This window comes from Tursiops truncatus, chromosome 2, assembly GCF_011762595.2.
Source record: "Tursiops truncatus isolate mTurTru1 chromosome 2, mTurTru1.mat.Y, whole genome shotgun sequence".
Classification (NCBI taxonomy): Eukaryota; Metazoa; Chordata; class Mammalia; order Artiodactyla; family Delphinidae; genus Tursiops; species Tursiops truncatus.
The window spans coordinates 27,524,503-27,545,527 of record NC_047035.1 but is presented as its reverse complement, the minus strand read 5'-3'; the positions used below and the strand labels follow the sequence as shown (position 1 = coordinate 27,545,527).

The following is a 21,025-nucleotide window of genomic DNA, read 5'->3' as shown; positions in this document are numbered from 1 at the left end:
GGAGATGACAGGGTGGGAACTGGGAACTATGTCTGTGCCTGTTCCCCATGGCATCTCTAGCCACTGCCATGGTGTTGGTTCTCTAGGAATGGCACTACCACACAGTGGTTAAGCACATCGGTTCTGGAGCCAGACTACCTGTGGTGGAATCCTGGCACTGTCTTATTAGCTGGGTGACCTCTGGCAATTTCCTTAACCTCTCTGTGCTTCTGTTTCTCATATGTAGAAAAGGATACTAATACTCACCTCCTCACCTCTTTAGGTTGTTTTGAAGCTTACATGAGTTTTCATAAAAATGCTTAGAACGGTGCCTGGCATGTAGTAGCATAAGTGTGAGCTGTTCTTTCCCACATGCTGAAGATTTTAGTTCTAGATAGAGGCTCAGATAAGTAACAGGGCAAATCCAGAGTTCTAGACTAAGTCTATTTGTCTTGAAGTCCACTCTCTTTGAATGCTACCCCCGTGTAAGAGAAGAATCCCTACTTTGGATGCTCTAAGAAAGTCCAGATTTCAACTTCAGGAACATGAGTACCCCAAAGTAGAACACAATTGTCAGACCTTGGATTTTTGTTTTATATCCAGAAGTTAAAGTGCCTATGGGTTGTAGGGACTTCGGGTAATCCAGCCCAAAGGAACATGATCAACCATCCCCTGGTCCCGGATCCCGGGGCGATGGAAGTCTGGTAAGTCTGCCCTTTGACCTGAATCTGGGTGATGTTAGTAATACAGGAATAGGTGAAATGCCAGCCACACTTGGCTGGCCCATAAAAAGGAAATACTTCCCACACCTTGCTTTTGCACACCGAAGGCCTCCAGGTAAAGGCATCCCCACTACAAGCCTCTGGCTTTAATGTCTGGGTGTGGCTGCAGGAACCACCCAGTACAAACTAGAGTGAACCTGCTGCCTTTTCCCTTCCCAGCTGCCAAGTCAAACAGAACACAGAGAACACAAATAGCATCGTCACAATAAACCAGTTGTTGGAGGGAGACACAGAAGAACCCACTCCTGGCACTGCCACCCCCTTCGGGGGCCCAGACACGAGGTGCTCCAAGAGCTGAAGAAGGTGTGGCCCATGGGCATTCCTGTCCAGCAAGAAACCCTCTGGCTTATGTGATCCCTCCGGGAGCTGCTTGCCAAGATGGGAGGGAGGAGGGTCTCCCCCAAGCCCTAGACCAGGAAATGACCTTCCCACCCACTCGACCTGACAAATGCCAAGGAGGGAGCTCTATAGACACTTTGAAATCCTAAAGGCATCTGAGGTTTGGAGGAATTCGTGCTGGACATGCTTCTTTGAAGGGTCAGGAATGGGGGAGGAGAGAGGGGAAGAAGGAGGGGCCAGGCCTAAGTGACAGCTTCAGATAAATCTGGGCAGAGCTCTCCAGGTGCTGGTGAACTCAGGTGGTGCCCTCCCTAACCTGGGGCTGGTCAGAGTCTCCCAGAACTTGCCCAAATCTTTCTGCTGTGTGTGCTCTGGGGCATGTCTCTCTTTGCCTCTTGGATTTTGAGCCAATGAGGAAACATAGGTAAAAAATATTGCAAAATATTTTACAGAAATAAATTTTGTGGGAATTCCCTGGTGGCGCAGTGGTTAAGAATCTGCCTGTCAATGCAAGGGACACGAGTTCAAGCCCTGATCCGGGAAGTTTCCACATGCCGTGGAGCAACTAAGCCTGTGCGCCACAACTACTGAGCCTATGCTCTAGAGCCTGTGAGCCACAACTACTGAGGCCCGCACACCTAGAGTCCATGCTCTGCAACAAGAGAAGCCACCACAATGAGAAGCCCGCGCACCGCAACGAAGAGTAGCCCCCGCTCACTGCAACTAGAGAAGGCCCGCGTGCAGCAATGAAGACCCAACACAGCCAAAGATAAATAAAATAAAATATTTATTTAAAATAAATAAATAAATAAATACATTTTGTGAAAAGGGGCTAGAGCCTCCCCGTGGAAAGGTAAACTTGTGAAGTGACCCAGGTGGAGGTTTTCTGTGCATTTCACCTCATCTCATTGGGATGTAGGAAGAGCAGATACTCTGAAAAAGGACACCTGAGTTGGAAACCTGGTTCTGTACCACGTCCTTTGGCAAGTTGCTTAACTGCTTGAGCCTCAGTTCCTTGGGTTGTCAAAATGGGCACAAGAAGACCTAGTTCAGAGATGTTGGGAGGATAAAATGAGATCACATATATGAAAGCAGAGAACATTCTATATAGTTTGGCACATCAAAGGACTAGATCAATCTTGCCTTCAGTTATTTTCTTCCTTCACTTCACACTCTCTGTCAGTGGCTTGCTAGGCTCTTATTTATTTATTTATTTAAAAAATATTTATTTATTTGGCTGCATTGGATCTTAGTTGCAGCACACAGGATCTTCCTTGAGGCATGTGGGATTCTTCGCTGCGGCGAGCAGGCTTCTCTCTAGTTGTGGTGCGCAGGCTCCATAGCGTGCAGGCTCAGTAGTTGTGGCGCACGTCCCAGGGCATGTGGGATCTTAGTTCCCTGACTGGGGACCAAATCTGCATCCCCTGCATTGGAAGGCGGATTCTTAACCACTGGACTACCAGGGAAGTCCCACTTGCTGGGTTCTCGATTGGCCTGCAGAACTGGAAAAGAGATCTAGAGATAGAATCTTACAGTAAACAAAACTGTCTTATTCTAACTTAACTCTGAGTTTAAAGTAAGGAAGATAAGAAGGACTGCTACTCCACTTTCTTTCTAGAGGGTAAGGTAGGTTATTTATACGTCTGGGTGTAAATCATATCAATGCTTTACTTTCCCATCTGAAACAAAACACAAACCACTTCACTCCCACTCCCAAACTGATTCAATCTAATCTACTCTCAAGTCGGGCCTTCCCATTAACCTAACTTGAGGTTTCTCCCTTTACCATATGCTTTATGCTCTAGGTGAAGTATTGCAGGGAGGTAGAGGGGAGTATAACTGATACTCGCAAAGGGGTCTAGTTTGGCCATCGGTTGACAGAAAAAAGTAGAAACTATCATTACTTCCCTGAAAATGTCAGAATTAGTAAATTGCCGCCTTGCCCACAGTCCTGTGACAAGTGGAATCTGCATAATGCTTGAATATGTGTCATGGATCTCAACTATTATCTGGGGATTTTTTTTTAAAGTGCAGGTGATGGCTTTGTTCAGTTCACTATGCCCTTTCTCCTGTGTTTAGCCTACATCTGCAAAAGGCTGCAGTCTTTTTTTTTAATTTTCTCTCATTTTATTTATTTATTTATTTTTAACATCTTTATTGGGGTATAATTGCTTTACAATGGTGTGTTAGTGTCTGCTTTATAACATGCAGTCTTTCATTAAGTAAGGACCAGACAGGAAAAACATTATGGTGGAGATGGGTGGGTGGGACAAGGGTTTGGGGAGTGCTGGTCAACTGGGTACACAGCTGGGGAGAGGCAACAGACCGCTAAGGGAGTTGAGGGAGAACTGTTTAGAGAAGGGTGTCAGGGAAGTGAGTAATAGGTAGGTCAGAGGATGGAGCAAAGGAATGTTGAAAGGGAACAGATATGCTCTGTGGGAAGGTAGTAAGTATCTGAATGGGAGCACAGGGAGGGCTAGCATGGAGTAACAGGGAGGGAATCCTGAGGTGCTGATTTGTCAGAGATGGAAAACGGGGTTGGATGTGTGTTGGTGGAGGAATGGAGGAATCCCAGAACAACTCCAGACACCATTCATTTTAATGAAATCCTTCTTCTTTCTGCTTCTGCCATCAGAAATAGATGCTATGTGCTCACCACCATGGCTTATTTTTAATTCCAGCAACTCATATCCTTTTTGCTTTCCTTCAAAAATAAAAGACATAGTTTAAATTCAGCTAAGCTTGAAGATTATGATATTTGGAGAAAATTCAAAGTCTTGGACCCTTCAGCTGTGCCATATCATTCAAAGTTTACTTTCTGTTCCGGGTGGTTGCCTTCACATGGTCATCTCAACCCTTCACTCCTCTGTTAGTTGATCTGGTTTTGCTTACCATTTGTTGCTGCAACATTCCTGTAACTGTTTCCAGAATTGTGTGAAGAATAAGGAGGCTGGCAGGCTATTTCTCACACTCAGCTATCTTGTCAGCTATAGTCAAGACAAAATTAAGCAATGTAGAAATCAAAGCTTCACTTCCTATTGACCTAGGTTTTTCAGGCCTTCCCATTTTTCAGTATCACAGTCCTCAGGGGCTTCTAAATTTTCTGTCCCTTTGAGAAGAACTCTTCTTGAACAGGTACCCCTCCCTCAAGTTCTTCAACGAAGCTCTAAGGAATGAAGGTCTAAAGTACTGCTGCTTTTAAACTATAAGAGATAAATCCAAACTTCTTTATGATTCCGCTTGATTCGGGGGCTTACTCCAAGAGTGGGGAAGTTTTCTACACTGGGTTTTGTTCCTGTCTCCTGGGCAAGGCAGTTTGGTCAGTGGTTGTTCTGTGGGCTGCCGTCTGGAGGAGACGGCGGTTTCGGAGGTCACCCTGACAATTATGGCCAACTAAGGGTGGAGGGAGGGAGTGGTCTGGGTTTGGCCCTCAGTCTGGAGTCCCAGGCGGCACAGAGAGATCTTGGCTCAGGACCTGGGGCTGAGGCGTGTTGGGACAGCCTAGGGGCTGTCCTGGCTTTCCAGGGTCTGGGGAACCCTCTCTGGCCCGGGGGCGGGAGACGCTGTTCCAGAATCGGTTCTGGCTCCACTGCCGCCTCAGCGCTTTCTAATTCCAGCTCCAAACAACAACAGCCGCGACTGCAGCCACAGCAACAGGCCCCGCCCACCAGGCCTGGCTCCCGGCATGGAGCACGTGACGGCGACGCCGGCGTCGCTCCCTCTGCCCCTGGCGCTGCGGGAGGGCGGGGAGACTTGGGCGGGGGGTGGATGACGTTTACTCAGTCGTCTCCATGGATATAATGCATAGACGTCAACGTCGCCCAGTGTTTAGTGTGTAATGTTCCTCCGTCTCCATGGGAACGTCAGGCGGCCAAACACCGGCCCCAGCAACAGGCTTCCGATTGGCCAGGAACTTCTAAAGGCGGAGCTTCATCTCCCGCTTCAGTTCTGCTGTGTTGCTGTTTTGGTTGTTGTCTCCCACTTGTTTATTTCTCTAACAGATCCTGGAGTCTGAGGTCTGGATCTGTCGCCGAGTATGGGATCCAGGAGAAAACGTGCTCAACGTGCAGCTTGCGCCTACCGATTACAACCCAACAGATGACATAGTTCCCTTATGACCAAGTCCCTTCTGGGAGTCCCGGCCCTCAGGCCCAGCATCAGTCACAGCACAATACTTGGCGTTTCACCCTCTGACCCCCCCCGCCCCCCCCCCCCTCCAACCAGCATCACATCTGAGGCTATTTACCCTTTCAGCCTCATGCCAGAGTCTGTGTTGCCTTCACACTTACATTTGTTTATGCTCGCAAATCCAGACGGGGGGCGGCTTTCATAAATAATACCAGGATTCAGTGCTACTCCCTGCAGGATTTGGCTACATTTTCCCGTCTGGTCTTAATTCTGTTGAATGACATCATTTATCCGTATTCCCACCCATATACGCCCAGATTTCCTGCAGCCTGAGCAGTTTGTGGGCTAGTTGAATATTATGCTTTTCTCTCTGCCCATTTTAATTCAAAACAGGGGGCCATTTGACTTCTCCAAAAGAGATAGAAGTAAATCGAGGACAGAGATGGGGGAGTGGGTGGGGGAGAATTCTGGTCTTAAAACCCCCGATTTCTTGATGTATATTACCAGTATACTGATGAAGTTAAACATTCTGAGGCGCAAATGTCTCCAGAAACAGTTTTAACCTACCCTGGGCTCCCATCAGCGAAACCAAGTTAACATCTGACAAGAGATAGTGATCTAGCCTCAGGGTTTTCAGTCAAGCTGTGCCTAAAAGAATTCCTTAAAATCTTAAGTTATGGTGTCAAATATAATAAATCTTTACCAGCTCATGCGCATACAAGTCTGAGATGTTTCATAAAAGGTTTAGATGACCCGATAATATGTTTTCAAAACCCAGAAAGAGAGAGAGAGATGCTGGTGCAAACCTCAAGTTAAAAACAAGAAAGTAAAATTATTTTTGTAGATTGGAATCGATAAGGAGTAAGGAGGGTATCTATTCTCTTTTCTAATCTTAACCTACTACCTCCTTTTCCCCTTTATCTACTCTGGTGAATAGCCTTGCTAACTGTCCTCCCCCTACCCCTAGGCCAGCCTCATAGCCTATAATTTCCTTCAGAGATGAGAGTGAAATTAAGTGAAATCGGGAGCATGCTTAATGCAAATAGGACCAAAGGGCACAGCCCTTTATCATAATGAACTTCATTCTGATTAAGTCACAGGGACTGCAAGTGCTTACTATTTACCCAGTAAATATATTAAATTGCCAGGCAAGTCTCCTTCATGTCCTGACACTCCCAGGGAATATTTGAAAATCTGATATAAGATCATTTTTAAACGATCAAACATCCCTTTCTAATTCTATCATCTCTCTTCACGTTTCCAGGAATACAGAGTGTCTTGGTCTCTGAGAGCCAATATATCTGGGTATATTCCTACGAAAAGAGGAATAATGAGGCACTCTTTGCATTGTACATTGAAAATGACCTGAAAAGCTGGAAGAGGTGGCTGAGGACATTTTCTCAGTGTGGATGAGGAAGAGGGGAGGAAGACGGAAGATGACAGTCTCCAAGTGCCTAGCTTTGACTCTAACACAGAAACTGGATTTTATGATTCTGTCCAAGGGCATCGGTTATAACCTTAGAGCTTCCATGTCTTTTTCCATCTCCCAGACTTGGCTCTTTTTTTCTTAGTTCTTTTTTTTTTTGTTCTTTGGACCATGACCCAAACATGGTCGTGGGCCATGGTGTGCGGCCCACGGAGTGTTTAACCCAGGAAATACCAAATAGATTATAGTTTTGATGGTGCTGAAAGCAGCAGTTTGTTTCATATGTGCTTACGTGCACACACACATGCACAGACCCTTTCTGCCCAGTGGTTTGGCTGAGCTGCTCCATTTAGCTGACCAAGTTCAACTTAAGGACTGTGATGTCCTACTATGCTACTGATTTCTTCAAACCACAAGACAATTAATCTCCCCAGCCTACTTCCTCGTCTATAAAATGCGGTCTGGAGAACTCATTGACCCCACATGCTTGCTTTGACCTAAGAGCATTGCAATGATATAGTGATTATTAGTTGGTACTGTGGAAATACCAAATGGTATATAAATACTTGATTACTATTAATGGGTACGATTTCCCCCAATACCTCCTGCTTTAGTGCTGAGTGGAGCCTCCGCCCACCAGGTTTCCACAGCAAAGAGGCCTTGGCCCAGGCCAGGAGGTATAGGAGCAATGACCTGCATTGTCTTCCAAGGCCCAAGTGCACACTGGGCCTCTTGCACACCCCAGCCATGACTGAACTCCAGCCACGACAGAATTCAGCTCTGCAGTTCATATTCCTCAAGTCTGGCTTTCCTCAGTTGTAAAAATTAAGACATTTCTATCTGCCCTGCTTACCTCTTAGGACTGTTATGAGGCTCACTCTAGGTAATTCTATTTTTTTTTTTTTTTTCGGTACGCGGGCCTCTCACTGTTGTGGCCTCTCCCATTGCGGAGCACAGGCTCCGGATGCGCAGGCTCAACGGCCATGGCTCACGGGCCCAGCCGCTCAGCGGCACGAACCCGTGTCCCCTGCATCGGCAGGCGGACTCTCAACCACTGCGCCACCAGGGAAGCCCTCTAGGTAATTCTTGTAAAAGGGCTTTGAAAACTGTAAAGCAGAAGGCATTTTCAAGTTTAAAAATGTCTTGTAAGATGAGTGACCTGTAAATGGATCAGTGTCAAGGTGGGCTTGAGGGGTGTAATTCACAGACAGGCCAGATGAATCCCCACCTGTGTGATTAGATACATCCTATATCAAGGCATACTCCCTTACTGTCCCTAAAACTATCCATTTCCAGCGATTTATGCTTTTGGAGTAAGCATTTGCCTCTCTCTTCAGGTCTTAGTTTTGGAATACAGATTCTTTTATGAGTAGTAAGCTCCTAAAGTTGAACATAAGTGAAGTTATCAGATGGTACCACACAGGAGCACTGCGCTCTTGGGTGAGTCTGAGAAACAGGATGCTGGGAGCCTAGAGAAGACTATTCATCCTGTTCAAAGCCAGCTGTCACAGTTGTGCCGGTTGCTGATAGAGGATCCTCAGAGCCCACCCAGCGGACCTATAGCTCTACTCACACAGGCGTGGGAGATTTTTCTCCCCATCCTCACCCGAAACCTCGGAGGACACTACTGTACAGTAACCCAGGGCTTCCCACACTGTTGGATGTCAAGGGCCAGCAAAGTTTTTAAAAAGTTGGTGAACTGACATATGTTGCCAACTTTTTTTTTTTTTTTTTTTGCAGTAAGCGGGCCTCTCACTGTTGCGGCCTCTCCCGTTGCGAAGCACAGGCTCCGGACGCACAGGCCCAGCGGCCATGGCTCACGGGCCCAGCCGCTCCGCGGCATGTGGGATCTTCCCGGACCGGGACGTGAACCCATGTCCCCTGCATCGGCAGGCGGACTCTCAACCACTGCGCCACCAGGGAAGCCCGGTTGCCAACTTTTAATTTTACCAAATGATAACAATTACCACGTATTATCACCATCGTTTCATAAATGAGAGGGCATTTTAATACTCAAAAAGTCGAAAGGACATAGACTGAAGGACTGAATATATGTAGCTTTATGAAAACTCCTTGCTTTGTCTTTATTTCTCCTATCTTCCTTTCACAGTTCTATTCATTCTTCATTCTCCATAGGGTGGTATTGATAGTGGTGAAGAGCAGACAGAGAAACCAAGGAGAGGTAAAAATCTGATTCAAGAACCATTTGAGTTTCCCGATCAAACTGACTACTTCTTCTTTTTCTTTTTTATCATTTAGTTATCTATTTATTTGGTTGCACCGGGTCTTAGTTGTGGCAGGTGGGCTCCTTAGTTGTGGCAAGGGAACTCTTAGTTGCAGTATGCATGTGGGATCTAGTTCCCTGACCAGGGGTCGAACCCATGCCCCCAGCATTGGGAGTGTGGAGTCTTATCCACTGTGCCTCCAGGGAAGTCCCTAACTGACTACTTCTTGCATTATGCACCTTTGGGTCACCAGTTTCTTTGGTAAAGGAGAGTAAAATAATCTCACCAGATGGGTTCCTGGTAGTGGGAATATAACATATTGAGTAATTCCCTTGGAATTACTTCCACTCTGGGACAGGTCAGTTTGTTTCTAGTTGGTCTGTTCCTTGCTTGGACCATGCCCCACCCACCCAAATACTTCTGGTTTTACTCGGGGAGGTGAGATTAGTGACTGTCTTATACCTGATTCAGCCAGATCAGATGGAGCCGAATGGTGGAGACTGGCAAAGTTCCCAGAGGAGTGAACAAGCCTGCCTTCCAACTGGTGTCACAAGCAGGTGCAGGAAACACTGGCAGAGCCAGTTTAACCAGCATCTTGGGCAAGATTTGGCCAGTACTTTTTTCCTGTTTCTAATTTCCTCTGGCAGAAGTGGGAACTCTCTGTGTTCTGTGGTTGCATGTTAATCTAATACAACCAACACACTATCTTTTTTTTTTTTGGCTGCGTTGGGTCTTCGTTGCTGCTCACGGGCTTTTCTCTAGTTGCGGCGAGCAGAGGCTACTCTTTGTTGCAGTGCGTACGCTTCTCATTGCGGTGGCTTCTCTTGTTGTGGAGCACGGGCTCTAGGCGTGCCGGCTTCAGTAGTTGTGGTTCACGGGCTCTAGAGCACAGGCTCAGTAGTTGTGGCTCACGGGCTTAGTTGCTCCATGGCATGCGGGATCTTCCTGGACCCGGGCCCGAACCTGCGTCCCCTGAATTGGCAGGCGGATTCTTAACCACTGCACCACCAGGGAAGTCCCCCAACACTATCTATGTATCTATGTATCTATGTATCTATCTATGTATCTATGTATCTATCTATCTATGAATGATGTATAATATATATATTTCCCTCAAAAGCCCAATGTGAATAGAAGCTGAGACTATAATTTAATTCTAAGCAATTTAAGCATAATTAAGGCACCTGAGACTGAGTTTCTCTCTCATCAGCCACCAGAGAGTAGACACCTAGGGAAATAAATGCACTTATTCAGGTCCCAAGACACTACTTACTACACTGGGGAGAAAATTTAGTCCAATTATTATCTATTGCAGATTAGAAAATTATAAGATCATTTTTTAAACAATTATTGAACCTAGTCAACCAAAATGGCATAATATACCTATATTATTGAATTTTGGTGACTATTAAATAACATAATATCTCTAAAGCACTGAACATAATTCTTGAGCAAGCACTCGGTAAGTATTAGCTATTGTTATCTCCATGCATTCAAGAAGTACTTTTTGAGCAGCCTTTATTCTGTCAGATGCTGTGTTAGGGGTTAGAGAGTCAATGATGAGTAAACAGGCAAGATTTCTGTCTTCCTCGAATGGGGAGCTAGACACCAAACAGTCAATCAACAGTTAACAGCTACCAGGGCTTTGCTAGATGCTTGAGGGTCCATCAGTGAAGAAAACAAAAATCCTTATCCTTGTGGAACTTAACTGTTTTTTTTTTAAATTAATTTTTTGGCTGCACCACACAGTATGCGGGATCTTAGTTCCCTGACCAGAGATCGAACCTGTGCCCCCTGCAGTGGAAGCATGGAGTCTTAACCACTGGACTGCCAGGGAAGTTCCGGAACTTATTTTTTAGATATTAGCCCAATTGCTTTCTTTTTATTTTATTTTATTTTATTTATTTATTATTTTTGGCTGCGTTGGGTCTTCGTTGGTGCGGGCAGGCTTTCTCTAGTTGTGGTGAGCGGGGGCTACTCTTTGTTGCGGTACATGGTCTTCTCATTGCGATGGTTTCTCCTGTTGTGGAGCACGGGCTCTAGGCGCACGGGCTTCAGTAGTTGTGGCGCACGGGCTTAGTTGCTCTGCGGCATGTGGGATCTTCCCAGACCAGGGCTCGAACCCATGTCCCCTGCATCGGCAGGCGGATTTTTAACTACTGCGCCACCAGGCAAGTCCCCCAATTGCTTTCTAAATAAGTATATATTATTACAAATGGTGTTTAGTGCTATACATGCAAAGCCTAGGGTGGAATGAGGGCTTCTGAAGGGTTCCTAGTTCAGCCTGGATGCTCAAAGAAATTCTCTATGAGGTTATGACATTTTAAATTTGAGATCTGGATAAGAGTAGATCCAGTTGAGGAGCAGAGTGGGAGATGGGGGCAGAGAACATATGTATAATACTAGTAACTCATATTTAATTCATGCTTTCCATGTTATGATGCCTTTTCCCAAATGTTCTAGAGGCTGAGACTGCCAAAATCGGGAGACAGTCCCTGCATCAGAAGTTTGCTTCCAGATTGAATTTAGCTCTCAGTTTCAGAATGCACAGCAGCAGCTGCCTATAGTTTGCTCCTTCCCGGGAATCACTGACAGTTGACAGTCACTGCCTCAGCCTCCCTTGGTCTCATTGCCTGGAACAATTAGTACCAACTACAACAGGAATGACCTCTGAGAACTGAACTCCGCTTCTTTGACTTGCTGTAATGATAGTCACCCTAGTGCCCCCAGGAATGTGTCAGCATACGTTTGCTGCTGGATTTAAATAATCAAGCTTGGGCTGAATAATCAATCTCTGAGGGTTGAGCTACTCTCTTCCCCTGACACACGCGTAATCCTTTAGCTCACTTTTCTCTTTGCTACTGAATTTTCTCCCATTTAAGTTTTAACGCTCTTCTTCTGTCATTCCCATTAGCAGGTTTTCACAGTCTGGTTCGTATTCCAGCTCTGAAATAGTTCACATAGTTCTGTGCAGACATAATATTTATGGGAACTGAAGATGGGTGGATTCTGATAATGGCTTGTGGGACAGTCTCCAGTGCAGTGAAAATAACAAAGAATTCAAGAAACTAATACTATGAGAGTTTAGTCCCCTATAAACTTCCCAAATGTATTTGCTTAAACCCTGTGTAAGTATTAGCAGAATACAAGGAAATGTCACCCTGGGTGAGAAAGCTTGGTTTGTTCAGTGTTCTGTTTTACAGCACAAATTCTAAGCTGGACTCTGTTTATTGTCAATAGCTCTCTAACAAAGAGCAAAATGGAATGCGCCCGTTTTTAAATTCCTGTAAAAAAGGGCCCTGGAAGACCTCAAAGCCTGACTGAGGGTAATTTACATCACTATTTTTCAGTGCTTTCATTGAAGACTCTCTAAGTTATTGAAAGACAGCTTACCAACCATTGATTTTCGTGTGTAGCCATCTATAGGAAGGATCCATATGGGTTGTTATTGTGTGAGAATGGAATAGAACCATCCATGTCCTGTTTGAAGGATAGCGACAGCTAGGGAGGAAACTAAACTGGGAATAGCTGGGACATTTCCAAATTTGGTAGCACTGATCCCAAAGTTGGTGTTTATGGTCTGGGGGAGGGAGAGATGGTTTTTGGTAACTAGGGCTTGAAATGCACCTTACAAAGACAGAGGGTTGCTGGGCTCAGTGATATTTCTCAATACTTTACCTTGGGAAGCATTTCCTCTACTCAGAATGCTCTGCTCCCTGTCCTTCTGTGGCTGGTTCCTTCTTGCCATTCACTTCTCATGACAAATGTCACCTTCTTCCACCTAATCCAAAGGAGCAACACAGTCACTCACAACATATCCCTCCATTTTAATTACCTGCCCAGCACTTTACTTTTATCTGATATTTGTTTATTTGTTATTTGTTTTTTACATTACTAGACTGTGAGCTTCATGTCAGTAGGAAGCTTGTCTGTTTACTATGGATTCCACTGACTGGCACATAGTAGGTGTTCAATAAAGGTACTGAAATGAAGAATAAGGAATAGGATAATTGCCTCTGTACAATCTGAGTGATGAAAGGATTAACTTTGTAGAGGCCATACCCTAGTATCTGCAGGTAACTGTTTTTTCTTATGCAAGATAATAATAATTTGAGGTCTGTGAAACCCCTTTCTTTCCTGGACTGAATTCTGAAACCAATGGAAAAATGAAAAGCAGGATAGAGATATCTGATAAGAATATTAGTAAGTTAATCTCAAACCAGATGTGTGAAATTAACACCTCAGGGCTGCTGTTACGTAAAAATACAATCTAGGGAAGATCCCACATGCCGCGGAGCAACTAGGCCTGTGAGCCACAACTACTGAGCCTGAGCGTCTGGAGCCTGTGCTCTGCAACAAGAGAGGCCGCGATAGTGAGAGGCCCGCGCGTGGCCATGAAGAGTGGCCCCCACTTGCCGCAACTAGAGAAAGCCCTCACACAGAAATGAAGACCCAACACAGCCAAAAATGAATAAATAATAAATATTTAAAAAAATATAAAATCACTTAATTTGAAACTCTTCCTTTTTCTCTATTATTATCATTATTGTTATTATTACTATTATCATATATCTTTTTATGTGTGTCTCTGGTGCTTTTAGCATATGGGCCAGAAATGGATAAGAGATGCGGAAATATTAACTGTTTGTGGCTTGGAGCTATAGTTCTGTGGGCTTGTGGATTGGGGGGGCCAATGAATGGAGTGCTATTTGCATCAGGCTTTCTTCATTTCCCCAGCCTATTCACAACCCCTTGCTTCTCTCTTTTCCAGGTTCCAAAGCTCAGGCAGACACCAGCTGGATGAAGCCCTGGGTTCAAATAAACTTGACTTGGATGACGAAGTATTAATAGCAAATGAAGTCCCAAATCCTCACCTACTATGAAGTTTCCCATTCCTGGCAAACAGACTAGTGGAAAGCAAAGATTCCTCACCCACAGACACACCTCTGGGCAGGAGACCCTTGATTTATTCCAAACCACTTGATTAATCTGGAGAAAGAAAGAGACTGGTTCTGTCAAAGATTCAAATTAAGAATCCCATCCCTTGGTGCAAAGCATTCTGCACAGATCAGGAGCACATGGTGCTCTGTTTATAACTGCAGAGATCAGCTCCAGCCCAGACAGGGCTGATGCAGGTGCTGCATCCAGGCCTCAGGTGATCCTGTGTTATGTGATACTCTAGTCCTGTCCGTGTATGCCAAACAATCAGCGAATACTGACCTGGTGGCAGCCACATTCTCAGCCACGGCCGGATTGCCCAAGAAGCCAAGGAAGCCTGTGCTGGGGTGGGGGCAGGGGTGGGGGGTGGAGAAAGATTCAAAGAAGAATTAGGAAAACTGTATTCATCGTTCTATGTATTGCGTGCTTGCTATTGTGCCAGGCACTGTTCCAGGCACTGGGGAGCCGGCAATTTTTCCATCCCTCATGTTGCGGCATGTGAAATCTTTAGCTGCAGCATGCGGGATCTCTTAGTTGCGGCATGCAAACTCTTAGTTGAGCCATGAGAACTCTTAGTTGCGCCATGTGGGATCTAGTTCCCTGACCAGGGATCGAACCCTGGCCCCTTGCATTGGGAGCGCGGAGTCTTAGACACTGGACCACCAGGGAAGTCCCAATATTGTTTTTATTTTGAATTACTTGGCAGGGTATCATAATCATTTTAGTATTGGTGCCATGAAAGTTTTATTATGGCCCTATTCCCAGTGCTTTTTTTTTTTTTTGGCTGCGTTGGGTCTTTGCCGCCGTGCGCGGGCTTTTCTCTAGTTGCAGCAAGCGGGGGCCACTCTTCGCTGCAGCGTGCAGGATTCTCATTGGGTGGCCTCTCTTGTTGCAGAGCACAGGCTCTAGGTGCGCGGCCTTCAGTAGTTGTGGCACTCGGGTTCAGTTGCTCCGCGGCATGTGGGATCTTCCTGGATCAGGGCTCGAAACCGTGTCCCCTGCATTGGCAGGCGGACCCCCAACCACTGTGCCACCAGGGAAGCCCCTCCCGGTGCTTTTAAACTAAAAAATTGGTTACATTTTTTACCTCTATGCCCAAATATTTTCTAAAAAGTTGCTTGTGGTATTAGGCTGAGTTTGTGGAAAAGAAAGGATTTAGGGGGATAACCCATCCCAGATGAAATTTCTTTTTGTGCTGATCACTGTTTCTGGGCGGGATGGTTGTGGATTTAAAAATATAGCACCCATACCCTCTTGAATGGCAGCTAGTGGAAGCATTAATACGCAGATATGATGGGTCCATACAGTTCTAAGGATGGGTATACCCCTTGGGTTTATAAGCATCTAAATTATTATGCCTGGTAAAGAAGGTGCTGATCAGGATTTTGGTTCCCCTCACCTGAGAAAGATACAGGTAAGAAGTCACCCATCAAGCCCCTTTATCCAAAAAGAGAATCCATGCTGCCTTCTCAGCCACATGAACAATAGATGATGAGTTTCTGTTTAATGTTCCTGCATTCCACAAACATTTATCGAGTACCTACCAGTGTCAACAAGCTAGGTCCTGAGGATAGATACCTATTGAATAAGACAGATAAGGTCCCTGCTTTGGTGGAGCTTGTGGCTTAGGAGAGGAAGACAGACAATGAAAAAGTACATAAATAAAAAAACAAGGTAACCTAGTGATAAGTCCTTGATAGAAAATAAAACCAAGTAATGTGACAGAAAGTGACTGAGGTACAAGGAGGAGGGATGCAACATTGGATGGGGGACAGGCTTCCTGGAGAATGTGAAACTGGAGCAGATATTGATCATGAGGATAAGTCAACGTGTCCAGATCAGGGGGAAAGAGGGAACAGTGGATACAGAGGCTCAGCTCCTGAACCAGACTGGCATATTTGAGGAATAGAAAGAAGGTCAATGTGGCTGGAGAGGAGTGAAGGAGGGAAAGTTGTTCAAGATGAGGTTGGAGGGTGAGGCCAGGGCTGGGTCACACAGATGTGGTAGACCTCTGTAAGGAGTATAGATTTTTTCCTAAGTGTAATTCTGTATATTGACCACTAAACAGGTTTGGAGAGATTTATGATTTAGTGTTTAGTGTTAAGATTTAATTCAGAGCCCCACTAAGTGGGAGAGGAGATTTTCAGTGTATGATCTGTCCTTATCTGAATTGATTACCTCACAAACTCGGGTGGGTCAGTCTAAAGGTGGAATTCTTCAGTTGAGTCAATTTGGGGATTTTCACAAGGGATCTGTAACTCATTGACACTCCAGTGGAGAAACATCAGAACTCAGTGGAGAAAATCAGAACTCAGCTGGGAGCTGCAACCAGAATTTTCTCACAGAATACAAATCAGATACTAAACTGAGACACAGAGTGTCCACATCTGAGGATGAAACTATGATCTGTAGATCAGAAGGCAGCATAATCTGAATTCCTACATACTGGTCAGCTGATCAGGATTCTCCTGGTTTGGGAAAGGGGATTTATTTTTTTGCATTACAATTATTAACTCTCTTTTAAAGAGCTTTCTTGCTGTTCTTGTTGAGTAAGGTGGTGGATAAAATGGTGTAAGCAATGCTTGAGATGTCTTAACATCCTGAAGCTCATCACGTGCCAGCCCATTTGAGCCATCCCCAGCCTTGCCGTGAGATTTCCCCATTGGATGGGAGCTCTGTAGTTGAGGTTTATTAGTCAGGATGTGTTGTTGTCCTATAGGTTTAGTGACGTAGATGGGATTCCTTTGGAATTCTAGCAGCTAAATCCACCAGAGCCAAAGAAGGTCAGCTCAGGACATCTGGGGAGCTGACAGCCTGGACAAGACTTGCTTGTCTGAGGATAGGGAACACTTGTTTCTGCAGCGAGGTTTGGCATTACTGACCGAATTGGTGGGGGGGGGGGGTCCGAAGCTGCTGGTGTGGTGAAAGATGCCATGAGCTTGGGCTGAAATACATCCTTCTTAGGCACCATAGCTGTTCCCCAGTTTCCTCAGCTCCAGAGGGAATGTGTCCCAGGGACCACACAGACCACCAATTTGTTTAAATGCTTATATTAGCAGAAGGAGGGGGATCCCATTGAATCATTACCTCCTGTCAAAAAGCCAAGAGTTATTCAGAATGAAAACAATTTTTCCCAAAGAGGCGAAATCTCTCTTACTAATTAGTGGTGGTGATGGCGGTGTGTGTGTGTGTGTGTGTGTGTGTGTGTCTGGTGATGGTGGTGGTAGTTCTGTGCCTCCCACTGTTTTAAAATAGGGACAGTCTTTGCTCACTGTCTGAGCCGTGGGGTGAGTAACCTTGACCCCTAAGCCCCTTCACTGGATTCACGCGAGTGTGTGAGTCCTGAGGGAAGTGTGGAATACTTCTCTCCCTTGGGTCTAGACATTTAGAATGAATAAATTAGAGGGTGGTGGCAACACGGTCATTGTCATTACAGACAACGTGGCATTTATGTATGGGCACCAGCTGTCTTTCTCATGGGGCTCAATTACAAGAGTAAGTTCGATCTTTCATCATGAACCACTGGAGTGTTCTTTACTGACAGAGGCTGCACCAGCTGAAAATAGCCCAAACATCTTGTTATTTTCTCTTTCCCAATCTTTGCATATTCACGCCCAAGAATAAAAGACTCAGCCTGTTCAGCCTTTTCAAAGAGTTAAAGAACATTCTCTATTTGACTTCTTAGTACCCAGAAAGGACAATAATATATACTTGCCTTGCTTGGCTGAGGGCATTCATTCATTCATTCATCTGTTCAATACATGTTTATTAAACACCTACTGGGCCAGGCATTGGGCTACGTGCTAAGTGAATATTTGCATAGGAAAAAGATAAAGGCCAAAATTATGTAGATGTTAAAACAAGTCTTAGAAGCGACTTCCCCAAGTCCCTGAAGGAGTTGAATCTGCTATGCGCATCTTTCTGACTTTTGGTCCCGTGCTCTGACCACAACCCTTCGCCACTAGACCACACTTCTCCAAATAAACAACTACTTCTGCATGCTGGGGACGGGTTGTGTACGGCAGCATTTACGTAGGCAGCGTAGACAGTAGCCTTTCACTTAATGTTGCAATAACACCAGGCTAAACAATGTGCACTGACCTCCAGAGTTACTGAACAAAAGCTTGCTGTGGGTCAGGTCTCTTAACTCAAATGCCAGAGAAGTGCAAAATATGAAAAGTCTTTATCTGATAAGAAACAACTGCTGGGAAAGAATGAATATGTGTTTAATCTGGGTTAAAATCGGATGTGGGAGTCTACCCTCCTGTTCACTTTTGGATCCTCAGATAGGGGGAACTCAGCACATAGATAATCACAAACTATGTAAGTTTTGGTTTTCCACGCTCAGGCTTGTCCAGAACGTGGAATCCCTGCCCTGTTGGAAGGCAGCACTGTGCTCACAGAGGCACACACACATTTGTCTTAAAGTTACCCTGACCTTGGCAGATGGCAAAGATAATTTCACAGGTTGGGTCAGATTTCCCTTTATTTTTTTATTATTATATTTTAAAATTTTATTTATATATTTATTTATTTATTTTGGGCTGTGTTGGGTCTTTGTTGCCGCACGCGAGCTTTCTCTAGTTGCCGCGAACGGGGGTTACTCTTCATTGCGGTGCGCGGGCTTCTCATTGCAGTGGCTCCTCTTGTTGCGGAGCACAGGCTCTAGGCGTGCGGGCTTTAGTAGTTGTGGCACGAGGGCTCAGCAGTTGTGGCGCATGGGCTTTGTTGCTCCGTGGCATGTGGGATCTTCCGGGAGCAGAGCTTGAACCCGTGTCCCCTGCATTGGCAGGCAGATTCTTAACCACTGTGCCACCAGGGAAGTCCAGATTTCCCTTTATTTTAAGGCTACATCACTTGAGCTCCATATTAAAAATGTGATTTGGCAGTCCTGAATATATTGAGATATGAGAGTATGTTGGAATGATTGCAGGTTCAGATATTAGCAGGGCAGGAGAGGAATTCTGAGATTATATCATCTGATACTACTGCTTCGGGTTGAGCACTTGCTTCCTAGATGATGCTCTGGCCCTTTTTGATCTTTATCATGTCATTTCCCAGAGGACTGTGGATCCAGATCCTGTCTCTGTATTGCAGTCATTTCCTCTGATACCTGTCCCCAAATCCTCTTCTGTGCTCAATAGCACCCTGTTATTAGCCCCGTCAAACCACTTACTGCTGTCCTGCAATTCTCTGATGACTTGTCAGTCCAGGAGGCTGGAATCTGTCTGACAGTAGGGACAGGTCCACCCTGTTCATTACAGTGAGTGCCAGCCCCCAGCAAGTACCAGGCCATAGGAGGCTCTCAATAAGTAAATTCTTCGTTAAATAAATAAAAGAATGTGTGATTCTGTCCTTTTCAGAGGATGGATTTATTAAGTCTCCAACTCTCTAGTCATAATGTTGCCAGGAAGGAAAGAGTTAAGCTATGTGGAGGAGACAGGTTTATCCAAAGACCTTTTTCCTTTTTCATTGGCAAGGGCAGGATAAATGATATATGAGATAAATCCTGGATATAAAATCTTGACACATCCTTTGTCTGTTGGCCTGAGCTGCTTCAAGACTCTGAAGGGGAAGTAAATGAAATCATTCTAGGTTTTCTCTTAAGTGGCCTGAGATCCAGTTATGAATGGAAGGCAAGGCCAGACCCAGGAATTCAAAGCTTGACCTACTTTGCCCAAAGCTAATAAGAAGAAGAGAGATGGATTTGCCTTCTTAACTTTTTTTTTTTTTTTTAAAGAATCAAGTACAGTGAAGTAGCCTGACAGACAACAGAACTAGGTGAATGGAAGGCAGCAGAATTGCTTTAGGATTCAGAGCAGCTCCCAGAAGTCTGTGTTTACGTATTATGTGTTTTTTCTTTTTTCTCCCCTTTTTCAAGTGAGAAAAAGAAAAAAAAAAAAACCGCCTAAATTCCCACCAACATAAACCAGTGACATACAATGATGAAACTCTGTTTTCACCTCTGCTTGTGACAGGGAATGCAAAAATAGCAAGTGGCCCAGTTCCACGAATCCCCGCCTCCCTGCCCTCCCAGCTCTCGCCGGGTTCGCATCTCTAAGAATGGAGGTTAGCGCCCAGCCGCGCGCAAGCCGCACTCAGCCCCCGGACTGGGCAGATGAGGTCAGGCGGCGGGAGTGGCTGCTGCCGGGCCGCGGAGGCCGAGGCCCCCGTGGAGCGAGGAGGGAGGGCGGCCTCGCCAGGCCGACGGCGCGCCCGGCCGCTCGGCGTCGCCTGGAGACTGCCCTGGCGGCGCAGTGTTGCTGTAAACAGCTGCTTCCCTGTTTCTATCTATAGCAGGATCGCCTGGCTCTCGGGTGCGGCGGCGGGAGGCAGGTCGGCGGTCCCGCTCCCCGCGCGTCCCGAAGGATCCGCCCGCAGCCCTAATCCCGCCTCGCCCCTCTCCAGGTGACCACCGTGACCCCCGGGCCCGAAGAGTGGGGGAAGGGACACAGGGACCTGTGTCTCTACGGGGACTTGTGGCTTCGCGTCCCGGAGGTGGCCGGCGCGCTGGGACCGACCCGGGGCAGTTTGACCTCGGCTGTCCTTTGCATCCGAGCAGGAGGCTGGGGGCTTCTGGGGGGCGCAGCGCACTATAGAGCACCTTGCTGCCCCAAAGCCCTGTTTTCCAGGCCACCGAGCGGTGCCTGAGGCCCCAGACGCCGAGGATTCCGGCCTGGGCGCTGCTGGGCACGGTCCTTCCAAGCGCCCCCGGTCCTCCCCCCTCCAAGTCCGTGCTGGAAAATCACTGGCTGCGGGCTCCCAATCACCAGCTTCCTGGGGCACCGAACCACCCCCACCTCCCCAGCACGGACTTGCGCTCCCCCAAGAGCTCACTCCATCCGGTACCCAGAACTGATGACCTTGTCCACATAACACCCCCAGGCCCCGGGCCCAAGCTCAGAACCAGGCAAACGAACCCTCCAGACACCCTTGCATGGAGGTTCTGCAGAATGTTTATTGGCTAGTTTCTCAGGGGTTTGACAGTAACACTAACATGTCATATATGGCCAAGAAAAAAAAATGCGCCTTTTTCCTTAAAAACAAAAAAATTAGACTGAAAATTCCCAGCATCGTAGGTAAAGTAGGTTATCGTATTCTCTTATTTTGGATCCCCCGACTTTCTGCTTCCAAACGCAGTTAACAATCCTAGTAGTGCTGGAGTCCGGGGGCTTGAAGCGAGGGGCTGAGGGTCTGCTCCCACAGTT

The 21,025-nt window shown here is 46.1% G+C and overlaps 1 long non-coding RNA gene across 4 annotated transcripts in view; it reads right to left on the bottom strand.

The window, feature by feature from the left end:
- The window catches only part of LOC141277940 (uncharacterized), a 47,793-nt gene that overhangs the window by 13,651 nt on the left and 13,117 nt on the right, over window positions 1–21,025 (bottom strand). The window contains exons 3-6 of one of the 4 annotated variants that reach the window (XR_012329893.1): window positions 14,100–14,159; window positions 12,558–12,660; window positions 10,064–10,107; window positions 8,531–8,782 (exon numbers count right to left, since the gene is read on the bottom strand). This is a non-coding gene — a long non-coding RNA (uncharacterized lncRNA). Of the gene's footprint in view, window positions 1–8,530; window positions 8,783–10,063; window positions 10,108–12,557; window positions 12,661–13,753; window positions 13,869–14,099; window positions 14,160–21,025 lie in introns of those variants that run through there. The other 3 variants (XR_012329897.1, XR_012329895.1, XR_012329894.1) reach the window with 3 other exon arrangements.